The sequence below is a fragment of the Eretmochelys imbricata genome, chromosome 1 (genome assembly GCF_965152235.1).
Source record: "Eretmochelys imbricata isolate rEreImb1 chromosome 1, rEreImb1.hap1, whole genome shotgun sequence".
Classification (NCBI taxonomy): Eukaryota; Metazoa; Chordata; order Testudines; family Cheloniidae; genus Eretmochelys; species Eretmochelys imbricata.
Genome location: NC_135572.1, coordinates 54,135,630 through 54,149,167, shown reverse-complemented (window position 1 = coordinate 54,149,167; position 13,538 = coordinate 54,135,630).

Below are 13,538 nucleotides of genomic sequence, written 5' to 3'. Positions count from 1 at the left end.
TGTCCCCAAATGTGAAATAGTTATGGGTAAGGACAAAGTCACAAAGTTCAGCCACCAGGTTAGCCGTGACATTATCGGGGATAGTGTTCCTGATGGCTTGTAGTCCATCTTTGTGTGGAATGTTGGTGTAGAGGGCTTCTACATCCATAGTGGCCAGGATGGTGTTATCAGGAAGATCACCGATGGATTGAAGTTTCCTCAGGAAGTCAGTGGTGTCTCGAAGGTAGCTGGGAGTGCTGGTAGCGTAGGGCCTGAGGAGGGAGTCTACATAGCCAGACAATCCTGCTGTCAGGGTGCCAATGCCTGAGATGATGGGGCGCCCAGGATTTCCAGGTTTATGGATCTTGGGTAGTAGATAGAATATCCCAGGTCGGGGTTCCAGGGGTGTGTCTGTGCGGATTTGATCTTGTGCTTTTTCAGGAAGTTTCTTGAGCATATGCTGTAGTTGCTTTTGGTAACTCTCAGTGGGATCATAGGGTAATGGCTTGTAGAAACTCGTGTTGGAGAGCTGCCGAGCAGCCTCTTGTTCATATTCCGACCTATTCATGATGACAACAGCACCTCCTTTGTCAGCCTTTTTGATTATGATGTCAGAAACAACTCTGACATCATAATCAAAAAGGCTGACAAAGGAGGTGCTGTTGTCATCATGAATAGGTCGGAATATGAACAAGAGGCTGCTCGGCAGCTCTCCAACACGAGTTTCTACAAGCCATTACCCTATGATCCCACTGAGAGTTACCAAAAGCAACTACAGCATATGCTCAAGAAACTTCCTGAAAAAGCACAAGATCAAATCCGCACAGACACACCCCTGGAACCCCGACCTGGGATATTCTATCTACTACCCAAGATCCATAAACCTGGAAATCCTGGGCGCCCCATCATCTCAGGCATTGGCACCCTGACAGCAGGATTGTCTGGCTATGTAGACTCCCTCCTCAGGCCCTACGCTACCAGCACTCCCAGCTACCTTCGAGACACCACTGACTTCCTGAGGAAACTTCAATCCATCGGTGATCTTCCTGATAACACCATCCTGGCCACTATGGATGTAGAAGCCCTCTACACCAACATTCCACACAAAGATGGACTACAAGCCGTCAGGAACACTATCCCCGATAATGTCACGGCTAACCTGGTGGCTGAACTTTGTGACTTTGTCCTTACCCATAACTATTTCACATTTGGGGACAATGTATACCTTCAGATCAGCGGCACTGCTGTGGGTACCCGCATGGCCCCACAGTATGCCAACATTTTTATGGCTGATTTAGAACAACGCTTCCTCAGCTCTCGTCCCCTAAAGCCCCTACTCTACTTGCGCTATATTGATGACATCTTCATCATCTGGCCCATGGAAAAGAAGCCCTTGAGGAATTCCACCATGATTTCAACAATTTCCATCCCACCATCAACCTCAGCCTGGTCCAGTCCACACAAGAGATCCACTTCCTGGACACTACAGTGCTAATAAACAATGGTCACATAAACACCACCCTATACCGGAAACCTACTGACCGCTATTCCTACCTGCATGCCTCCAGCTTTCACCCTGACCACACCACACGATCCATCATCTACAGCCAAGCTCTGCGATACAACCGCATTTGCTCCAACCCCTCAGACAGAGACAAACACCTACAAGATCTCTGTCAAGCTTTCTTACAACTACAATACCCACCTGCGGAAGTAAAGAAACAGATTGATAGAGCCAGAAGAGTTCCCAGAAGTTACCTACTACAGGACAGGCCTAACAAAGAAAATAACAGAACGCCACTAGCCGTCACCTTCAGCCCCCAACTAAAACCCCTCCAACGCATTATTAAGGATCTACAACCTATCCTAAAGGATGACCCAACACTCTCACAAATCTTGGGAGACAGGCCAGTCCTTGCCTACAGACAGCCCCGCAACCTGAAGCAAATACTCACCAACAACCACATACCACACAACAGAACCACTAACCCAGGAACTTATCCTTGCAACAAAGCCCGTTGCCAATTGTGCCCACATATCTATTCAGGGGACACCATCACAGGGCCTAATAACATCAGCCACACTATCAGAGGCTCGTTCACCTGCACATCCACCAATGTGATTTATGCCATCATGTGCCAGCAATGCCCCTCTGCCATGTACATTGGTCAAACTGGACAATCTCTACGTAAAAGAATAAATGGACACAAATCAGATGTCAAGAATTATAACATTCATAAACCAGTCGGAGAACACTTCAATCTCTCTGGTCACGCAATCACAGACATGAAGGTCGCTATCTTAAAACAAAAAAACTTCAAATCCAGACTCCAGCGAGAAACTGCTGAATTGGAATTCATTTGCAAATTGGATACTATTAATTTAGGCTTAAATAGAGACTGGGAGTGGCTAAGTCATTATGCAAGGTAGCCTATTTCCTCTTGTTTTTTCCTCCCCCCCCCCCCCCGATGTTCTGGTTTAACTTGGATTTAAACTTGGAGAGTGGTCAGTTTGGACGAGCTATTACCAGCAGGAGAGTGAGTCTGTGTGTGTATGGGGGTGGGTTTTTGGAGGGGGGTGAGGGAGTGAGAGAACCTGGATTTGTGCAGGAAATGGCCTAACTTCATTATCATGCACATTGTGTAAAGAGTTGTCACCTTGGATGGGCTATCACCAGCAGGAGAGTGAATTTGTGTGGGGGGGTGGAGGGTGAGAAAACCTGGATTTGTGCTGGAAATGGCCTAACCTGACGATTACTTTAGATAAGCTATTACCAGCAGGACAGTGGGGTGGGAGGAGGTATTGTTTCATATTCTCTGTGTATATATAAAGTCTGCTGCAGTTTCCACGGTATGTATCTGATGAAGTGAGCTGTAGCTCACGAAAGCTCATGCTCAAATAAATTGGTTAGTCTCTAAGGTGCCACAAGTACTCCTTTTCTTTTTGCGAATACAGACTAACACGGCTGTTACTCTGAAACCTGTCATTTTTTCCATTATTACTGATAAATCTCGAATGTCCAACTGTCATGGACCAACACCATTGTCAGGATTCTTTTTGTTCCTGGTATATTTTTTAAAAAGTTCTTTTTTATTGTCCTTAATGCTGCTGGCCATAGATTTCTCCTTGTGTCCGTTGGATTCCCTTATCAATTGCCTTCAATTCCTAACTTCTGATTTGTTACCAGCAATTTCCCCTTTCTTCCAATTGTCTGTGTGTGTGTGTGTGTGTGTGTATAGATAAATATAAATACATTATTTTTTACCGTTGCCTTCACTTCCCCTCTAGACTAGGTTGGTTTTTTAACTAGCACATCCTTCCTCCTCAGTTGTGGGATTGTGACTTTTGGGCATCTAGTAAAGTGTGATCTAGTAAAAATGATTCCCAATTATCATTCACATTTTTCTGATTAAATTCTTCTTCCCAGCTGATTTGGCTCATAATTGTTTTCAGCTTTGTGAAATTGGCCCTATTACAGCACCAAATATATATATTTGGTCTGGACTTTATTCTGCTTGCACATTATAAATGTGATCAAGTCATGATCACTTGTACCCAAGCTACCATTAATTTTTAGTTCTGTGATCATTTCCTCATCGTCTGTTAGCCTAATCTAATGCTTATTGAAATCAGTGGAAACCTTTGCACTGAAGTTAATGAACATTGGAATCTGGCATTAGTTTATCACAAGACTTCTCTGCTGCATTTAAATCTTGATACCTTAACCAGACACAAGGGTATATGTTAGGGAAAAGAATACTTTCACATTTAAAAACTACATATCGTTGTTTGTTTGCTTGGGTTTTTTTAGCTTTAGGATAGAAAATATGGGAGGTATAGGCACATAATTTAGACTGCCGAGGGCACTGTCTAATGTCAGGCCAGGCTAGAAATATTCCTGGGAGAAAACACTTGATTGCTGACTCATACCCCTGCTGCTTCCTGAGCATCACTGTGCGTTACATTCTACTGCTGGTTGACTGAATCACCTATTAACTTCTATTGATTGGTTCAATCTACATTTATCACACTGTTACACTGGTATTTACAATGTGGCAAAAGAAATCGATAATATTATAGATCTTCTCTCAAGTACTAATTCTCGGAGGTAGAGTTACTGCAAGAGCATCACCTGCTGTCAGATTAAGAATTAACATTAGTAATTACTGAGGATGCTGATGTGTGTCTGTTTTATTCTTTTTAGGTCTATTTTAGCTGACAGAGGAAGCCAGGTTTGGGATAGAAGGAAGGGTTATTGGTGCTCTGTAGATAGATAGATAGATTTATATGTGCTGGGTTCAGAGGTGAAAGTAAGCTAGTACGCCCCAGTACGGCATACTGGCAAGAGCCGGTGCACCGTACTGGGGCAGCCCGGCTTCCCCAGGGGACAATTTAAAGGACCTGGGGCTCCCAGTAGTGGCTGAAGCCCCAGGCCCTTTAAATTGCCTCCAGAGCCCCGCTGCTGGAGCCCTGGGTTAGCGGCTTCAGGGCTCCGGCAGCTATTTAAAGGGCCTGGGGCTCCCCTGCTTCTACTGCCCGGGCCCTTTAAATAGCCACTGGAGCCCCGCCGCTGCTACTCCAGGACTCCGGCAGCTATTTAAAGGACCGGGGCGGTAGAAGCAGGAGGGCCACGGGGTAGTGGGGGCTCCAGGGGCTATTTAAAGGGCTGCGGCTCCAGCTGCCTCTGTGGCCCCAGTCCCTTAAATAGCTGCTGAAGCCCCGCCGCTTCCCCAGGTCTCTGGTGGCTATTTAAAGGGCCTGGGCGGGAGAAGAGAGGAGCCCCGGGTCCTTTAAATAGCCCCCGGAGCCCTGGACTGCTGGTGCCACCCCGGTGGGGGGGGGGCACTTACCTTACAGGGTGGGCTGGGGCTGGCTCTGACCCCCTCAACCTCTCCCCTTCCACCCTAGGCCCCGCCCCTTCCAGGGGACAGAGCTGGCCCCAGAGTACCAGTAAGTCACTCGACTTACTTTCACCCCTGGCTGGGTTTTCACATAACATTGTCGGTAAGATGACAGCTCATGTGAAAGAGATACAGAAACCCTACTGTGGAGAAAACTGTAATCTGGATGTTGTATTCTTTTAGATATTTTGCATTGTACAAAACAGAGAAGAAGACACTGTCTCACCAGGAAGGATAAATAATAGAGTGAATTTTTGTTTTTTGTACATCAGTTTTACTATCAGACTCCTGCAGAATTCTACAATTAGGAATAATTTATTGGAATATTGGATTACTGTATCTCTTGGTTTAGAATTATAAATATTTAAGAGTACTGTCTTCTTAAATCAAGGAGTATATTCCACTTAAATAAATAAGGACTATTTTGTAAAAATCAAGAACTATCATATGTATCTTGATATAGTGAGTTTTTAAGCATAACTCTTTTCTTCCATCAAAATAAGTATAAGGTAAAATTTTCAAAAATGGCTGAGTGATTTAGGCGCTTAAATCCAATTGACCTTCAGTGGAGTTGGGCACCTAAGTCATTTATGCACTTTTGAAAATTTTACCTGTGGCGAGTCTGGGCTCAACAGAACCTTCCAAACTCTGAGTGTACATTGTAAAATCGGTTATAGATCTTAGACACACAAGTGCAGAAGCTGTTTCTACAAGGTTTATGCTGATGCATGAATCCATACTGGAGGGAAGAGAGTCCTTATTTTGTGTCAAATATTGTGTCAAATATTTTGTGTCAAATCTCCCATTAAAACAAAATATATTCTTGCATCTAACCCAGTCTCAGCTTTATCCCCCTCAAATCCAGCACTTCCATTCGAAATATACTCCCCCCCGACCCCAGATATACCTCCTTTCTTATCCAGTTCCATTACCTTCTTCTTTCTTTTACAGTTCTTTTATTGTCAGTCTCCTGTTCTATGGTCTGTAACCCCAATCCAATAAACCACATAAGCATTTATGACACTTTAAACACACCAGTAGTCCCATTGAAGCGGGGGGCTATTCATGTGCTTAAAGTTACACACATGTTTAAGTACTAGATCATGGCCTCATGTAACGTTAGTCTTCCAATCTCTTATCAACTTCAGATCCACCCCATTTTGACATCTAATGTTATCTATTTATCAAAATACACTCATAGAATCATAGAATCATAGAATATCAGGGTTGGAAGGGACCTCAGGAGGTCATCTAGTCCAACCCCCTGCTCAAAGCAGGACCAATCCCCAATTAAATCATCCCAGCCAGGGCTTTGTCAAGCCTGACCTTAAAAACGTCTAAGGAAGGAGATTCTACCACCTCTCTAGGTAATGCATTCCAGTGTTTCACCACCCTCCTAGTGAAAAAGTTTTTCCTAATATCCAACCTAAACCTCCCCCACTGCAACTTGAGACCATTACTCCTTGTCCTGTCCTCTTCTACCACTGAGAATAGTCTAGAACCACCCTCTCTCAAACCACCTCTCAGGTAGTTGAAAGCAGCTATCAAATCCCCCCTCATTCTTCTCTTCTGCAAACTAAACAATCCCAGTTCCCTCAGCCTCTCCTCATAAGTCATGTGTTCTAGACCCCTAATCATTTTTGTTGCCCTTCGCTGGACTCTCTCCAATTTATCCCCATCCTTCTCGTAGTGTGGGGCCCAAAACTGGACACAGTACTCCAGATGAGGCCTCACCAATGTCGAATAGAGGGGAACGATCACGTCCCTCGATCTGCTCGCTATGCCCCTACTTATACATCCCAAAATGCCATTGGCCTTCTTGGCAACAAGGGCATACTACTGACTCATATCCAGCTTCTCGTCCACTGTCACCCCTAGGTCCTTTTCCGCAGAACTGCTGCCTAGCCATTCAGTCCCTAGTCTGTAGCTGTGCATTGAGTTCTTCCGTTCTAAGTTCAGGACCCTGCACTTATCCTTATTGAACCTCATCAGATTTCTTTTGGCCCAATCCTCCAATTTTATCTGTCTATCTGTCTACTCTATCTGTCAACTCTATCTATCTGTCTTTGTCTTCATATTCAGAGTATGTTTTATCATAGTTTTAAAAATGTGCATAGCTTATTTATGACACGGGTAATCAAATGGTATCATATGCTTTTTCTTGAAAAAATGTTACTAAATTTAACGCTTACAAAGAAAACAAGGAAGCAGAAAACATGAGATGTAGAAATCAATAAGAAAACTAGTGAAGGTTCCATCACTTTAGACTTTTTAAAACTGGACTAGATTTGAATAAATGTACAACAGTGAACAATTCCGCATTGGCAGGATGATGTGCTGGATTACCTAACAGATGTTTATTCTTTTCCATTGTAATTTGTATTGGAGGATTTATCTCTACAACCCCAGTCACCCCCTCTGTGGCCCTACATTTGACTCCTCCACGCATCTGTCATCTGTCACGGACTGACATAAAAGGCAAGCCAAGGTGGAGTTGGGGAGCTGGAAAGGTACAGTGCCAAAAGGGATGCTGCTACAGTCCTATTGTGGTTTGCCCCATCAATGATAGGCAGTACCAGTGATGCTATCATAACAAAGGCTTCCTTCCAGGCTGCCTAAGTTATGTCTAGGGCTTTTTTAGCTCCCAGATCAGCTCAGAATTGGGATGGGTTAAAACCACCTTTGTTCTCCTCCCTCTAGGCTGGATCTTTTGTGTTGCATCTCCTAGAAGGACCGCACAGAATCTGGGCTTTTGAATGAATCAGTGGAATACCACAGACGTTTTAGGGCTGGCCACATTTAATATCTTGATTAATGTCCTTGGAGAGGGATTAAACAGTATTGGTGGGATTCACAAAGGTACTTGAGTTCCTACAGCCCAGACTTTGGTGCCTAAGTCACCACACTAAGCAGGGAGCTGGGTGCCTAAGTCTGGGTTTAAGCACTTAAGTCCTAGTTTTAGGCTCCACTGCAATTCACAAAACTCCTGCTGAATTCTGTAGGTGCCTAAACTCACTTGGCACCTAAATTTTCAGGATAAAAGTTCCCTAGGTGTTTACATTCCTACCTCCGGGTATGCACAGGGCCAGATTAAGGCAGGGGCTTTAGGGGCTGCCAGCGGGGGCCCTGAAAGGGGGGGCCCTCAAAAATAAATCACAGATAGCAATCTCCAGGCCGCTAAAAGGGGCTCTCAAGAAGACTGCCTGAATGCTGCATGCCACTCCCAGAAGTGGCTAGCTGCTGGCATGTCTCTGCAGACCCTAGCGAGGGGGAGGGAAGCGGTTCTGCATCTGCCCCCACCCACAGCACCGTCCCCGTAGCTCCCATTGGCCAGTTTCCGGCCAATGGGAGTTATGGGGGTGGTGCTTGTGGACGTGGGCAGTTCATGGAGACCTGCTGCCCCCCTCCCCCTAAGGGGCTCTCAGAGACATGCCAGCATCCAGCTGCTTCCACGAGCAGCATGGGGCTATGGCAGGCAGGCAGACAGCCTGAGCCCTGCTGCGCAGCTGGCCAGGAGCCACCTGTGGTAAGTACATCCCAGCTGGAGCCTTCACCTCTCACCCCCTCCTCCACCCCAACCCTCTGCCCCAGAATCACCTCTTAAACTCCCTTCCAGACCCCACACCCCCTCCTGCACCCCAATCCCCTGCCCCAGCCCCCTCCTGCACCAAACTGCCTCTCAGGAAAAGGACTTGTATACAGGGACCCCACAAAATCTAATAGCCCTGGGCCCACAGGAGAGTTAATCTGGCTCTGGGTAAGCACACTGCTGTCTCACTCTAAGCATCCAATTGCCTATCTCCCACCTCAGCCTTCAGTGTGATTCACATACTGGGAGAAGATAGACACCCCTCCATCTATCTCAAGTACAGGACCCAATGTGATAGGCATGCTCCAAGGCCACCTACTGGATTGAGTCCCATTTAAAATCTGGACAGAGGAGCAGAGGGAGGTGGTAGTGCTTACCTTATAACTTTTAGCCCATTGTTTGGATAATTGGGATGTGGGAGACCCAGGTCGAATTGTCCCCAATGAAGGGGGAAGAGTAATTTGAGCCATGGGATACTCTGATGTGGGATTCCTTCAGTCTCTGCTTGAAGCTGTTCCATTGTGGATAAAAACGTAGAGTCATTGGGACAGAAAGAGTGAGCAAGAGGGTGACTCTTTAATCTGATAGTTAGGGTACCGTCTGGAAGGTGAGAGACCCGAGGCCCCCTCCTCCAATAAATTGGGTGCCTAACTCATTCTCACAAGAAGTGCCTTAGGTGTCTAAGCCATGTGATTCAAGGAGAAGGGTTACCACTTGTGAATCCCTAAAGGAGATAGGTGCCTATCTCTAGAGGGCCAGGGATTAAGACACATTCCTGTTATTGGCATCTCCCATTAACTATCTTAGGCAGCTCCCTGCCTAGTGTGGTAACTTTTTCAAATCACAGTCCAAGGCGCCTGTCTTTCTCCATTCATTGTATAGGGAGCCTAGCGCCAAAGTCAGGCTTTGTGATTTGCAATTTTGTTCCTGTGATTTCCAAAATGTCTAAAAATTAGGCATTGCCAGACTCAGCATCACAATGCCTAAGCCCCTTTGTGAATGTAGACCCACAATAATACAATATGGAAGGTGTCTCAAATACCAATGAGAGCGAGAAATAACACAAATGAATTAGAAACTGGGAGAGAAAATTATCAGCTGAGATTAATTTCAAGCCAATGCATCCAGGCAAAAAAGTGGCTTTTAGCTCATGTGGTAGAGGCTCATGCTCTAAGCTCCAGAGGCTCCAGGTTTGATCCTGCCTGCCGATGACTGGGGTTGTCGAAAGAAAGCATAAGCATGAAAGAAAATACCTGCAGTGGGATACATGTATCTGCATCTGATGTGATTTATATTCAAATATTCTGTTTATGACACTGTAACAGTTGGTTGCTGATTTATAAGACGATCCCAAGGGATCTTTATAAAGTGGGGGGAGGGATAGCTCAGTGGTTTGAGCATTGACCTGCTAAACCCAGGGTTGTGAGTTCAATCCTTGAGGGGGCTATTTGGGGATCTGGGCCAAAAATTGGGGATTGGTCCTGCTTTGAGCAGGTGGTTGGACTAGATGACCTCCTGAGGTCCCTTCCAACCCTGATAGTCTATGAACTACAATAGGCTGTATACACAATGACATTGCATTATGGCAGAGCAGACCAATAGTCTATGGGAGCTAATTATGCAGCCACTTCATATGATTAGCTCCCATTGAAATCAACAGTGGCTCCTCAGACAACAGTGCAATCACATAGAAATGTTGTTTTCATGTCTGGGCATTCCATTGCTATAAAGATATTGACAAATCTGAGGAAGTTCACAGGAGAGCAAAATAAACAAATAGGGGCTGGGGCAGTTCAGTGCTGAGGAATGGTTATAAGATCTGTATTTGTGCAGCTTGGCAAGAAGACAGCTAATGGGATTTCTGAGAGCAGTCTGCAAAATATCTGAATACGTGTAGACCAAGATATTAGGAAATTAAGTAGCTTTGTACAGGTGTGGTATAGCTAGGATTAATGGAATGAAATTAATAAACAGAAAAATGCAGGCAGAATACCAGGAAGCGTCTTGAGGGCCAGATCCATTAGGCTGTGAAATAAATGCCTTAGGAAAGAAGTGGAGGCCCCATTGCCCACTGGAACACGTATTACAGAGAACAATACTGCGTTGACGTAACATGATAGGTTTTCTCCATCTCTAACATCTATGAGTCTAACCCTCACCCCTCCACGAACCCACCACTCCCAGCATCAAAGCCTATAGCAATATTTCCTTGAGTAGTGATCTTACCAGAAATCATAAACTAAGCAATGTCAGGATGGGAGACTTATGGAAAACTCCAGTGTTGTTGAAAGACATGTTGGTAATTCAGCAGGTGGTGTTTTTCTCAATGAATTATTACTGAACCAGTAAACCAGCCTTGTGCTAACGAGTGCTGTGCTGATGGAAGTATCAGAAAACAGCCGCCTTACAATTTATTGTTATTAAAGATTTTATGGGACCATTGCAAGTGTCAGAATATTAACTCTGGAGTCCTTGCCAAATTCCAGTTTGGGCAATGTTCTGCTCACTGAAAACTTCCTCTTTCTTCAGCTGGTATTCTTCACGTGGTTTGTGAAATAAATAGAATAATTCAAAGAGTAACATGCACTTACACTGGTGGGCTAACTCAGTGGCCCCTTCACACAAGAACCTCTTCAGGATTCCAGGCTTCAGGGCTTCTGTTTTATTTCTTCAAAATAACGTAAATTCAACATATCCATCACATCTTTTCCCCCAACCCAGGGTCTTCTGCAGCGGCCCATCTACACCTGCAGGATTATACTTTGCAGGCCACCTGCCTGAGGCTCATGCATCAATTGGGATCTTGCTCCTAACACAGGGACAGATATATGTCTGCTTCTCTGTCTAACCAAGGTACTTGCTGGCTTTGATGAGGACCAGGATATCATCCAGCCAGCTGTCACCTGATCCTTCAAAAGAAGGCGCAAGAAACCCTGCAGTGGTGAGTTATGGGACAACCTGTCCCCAGGGAAACCATCCCTCTAACCCCCAGTTATTAGAGATTGGCTTAATCTTGAAATATGAGGGTCATATCCCTCTCCACACTCTTGTTTACTTTTTCTTTAGTATTTATTGTCATGACTCTGGATATTTGTGTTATTCATGTAAATGTCCAGTCCCTTTTTGAATCCTCGAAACCCAGGGGAGCCTTAGACTTTCTGTGGAAGCCAGGCTCCATCCCTGGGTCTGGGCCTTTCTAGGTCCCTCTGCGTTGCTTTCATGGATCTCCCTTCTCATGGCAGTACAGTTTTCTTGGCCTGATTCTCCACTGCCTTGTGTAGTCATTTTCAACTGTAGAATGTGAATATAAAGTAGGTGCAAATCATGACTGAGTAAAGCTGGCCATGTTCAACACCCGCTTTGCACAGATATTCTCCTTTTGGTGGCTTCTTCTTAGAGCCCCTTAGGGTGCATCTCCAGGATACATACCCATGCTAGCTGTGGCTGCGGCTCAGGCGCCGAAGCCTGGGGAGGCGGGGTGGGCTTCAGAGCCTGAGCTCCAGACTGAGCTGCAACTTCAAAGCACTTTCTATGCAGCTATTTTTAGCGTGCTAGCCTGAGCCCCTCAAGGTTGACAAGGTCTGAGAGGCTTGTAGACATGCCTTAAATGTTTGCTTAGCCAAACTCTGAAATATTTGAATTCAAGGATTTTCCTGTCAGGGAATAAAATTAAACCCTTGATGAAATAATTAAACTACCTGTTTGCAGTAAAACACTTTTTATTCAGTCAAGAAATTATTTAGCATGAACATTCAAAGTGTTTAGGGGAAAATAAATATTACTGGGTTTTCTCCACTAGAGGTCTCCAGAGAAATACAAGTAGCACTAGTCAGAATTACTACAGATGCATTAACCTTTTTATCTTGACACTGTTCAAATGACTTTAAAGACAGAAACCAATCTCTACATTTTGTTAAAAGAATGAATTTTGTGATCTATCTCTGTATTTGTTCTGATACTTTTCTCTTACTGTGGATAGTATGTAATCTTTGCAATCATCACTAAAACAAAGGAATTTCATCTCTTATTTATTTTAAAAGTATTTTTAACATATTTTTAATTAGATTTTCAGGATCATATACCTTGGGAAGTACAATATTCCAAAAAGTAATAAGCCCAGGCAAAATAAACAAAGGGATCAGGCAACAACATTGCTAAAAAATTAAAGAATAGATTAAAATAAAAATAATTCTAATAATTACAGGTGAATAAACCCAGGATTGGTTAACCAGCATAGTAGTTTGGTTTATGAATTACAAACTGAACATATAATAGTTTCCTTTAGTACTTTGGTGTGCCATACATCTCATTTTTTGTGATACCTTATGGTATGTATATGGGCCTGAGGGTGTGGGTAGGTTATTTATTTTAATCATATAATTCTCTATATTTTATAGGGCACAATTATTCACCTGGAATATGATTCATGAAGCCTATTTCCTTTTTTCTTTTCTAGATTCATGGTGATTTATGTTTTTTTAGCATATGTTTGCTAACTGGTAAGATTGCACAATTTCTGTCAGTTTGATCAATTATAAAGTGACTATTTCCAGTATTTACAGAATTTCTTTAGCCATAGAGTCATAGATAATAAGGCCAGAAGGGACCATTGTGATCATCTAGTTGGACCTCCTGTGTAACACAGTTCATAGAACTTGCTTAATTAATTTTTGTTTGAACTAGAGCATATCCTGTAGACAAAAATATCTCATCTTGACTTTAAAATTACCAGTGATGGTGAATCCACAACAACCCTTGAGGTACATCTACACTGCAGTTAAAAACCTGCAACAGACCCATGTCAGCTGACTCAGGTTCACAGGGCCCAGGATAAGGGGCTGTTTAACTGTGGTGTAGATGTTCGGGCTCAAGCTGTAGCCCAGGATCTGGGACCCTGTGAGTGAGGAGAGTCCTAGAACTCAGGCTCCAGTCCGAGCCCGCATTTCTATGCAGCAATTAAACAGCCCCTCAGCCTTGAGCACTGTGAGTGTGAGTCATCTGACACAGGTCAGGAATTGGTATTTAACTGCAATGTAAACCTACCCTTGGAGATCATGTGTATTTGTAGT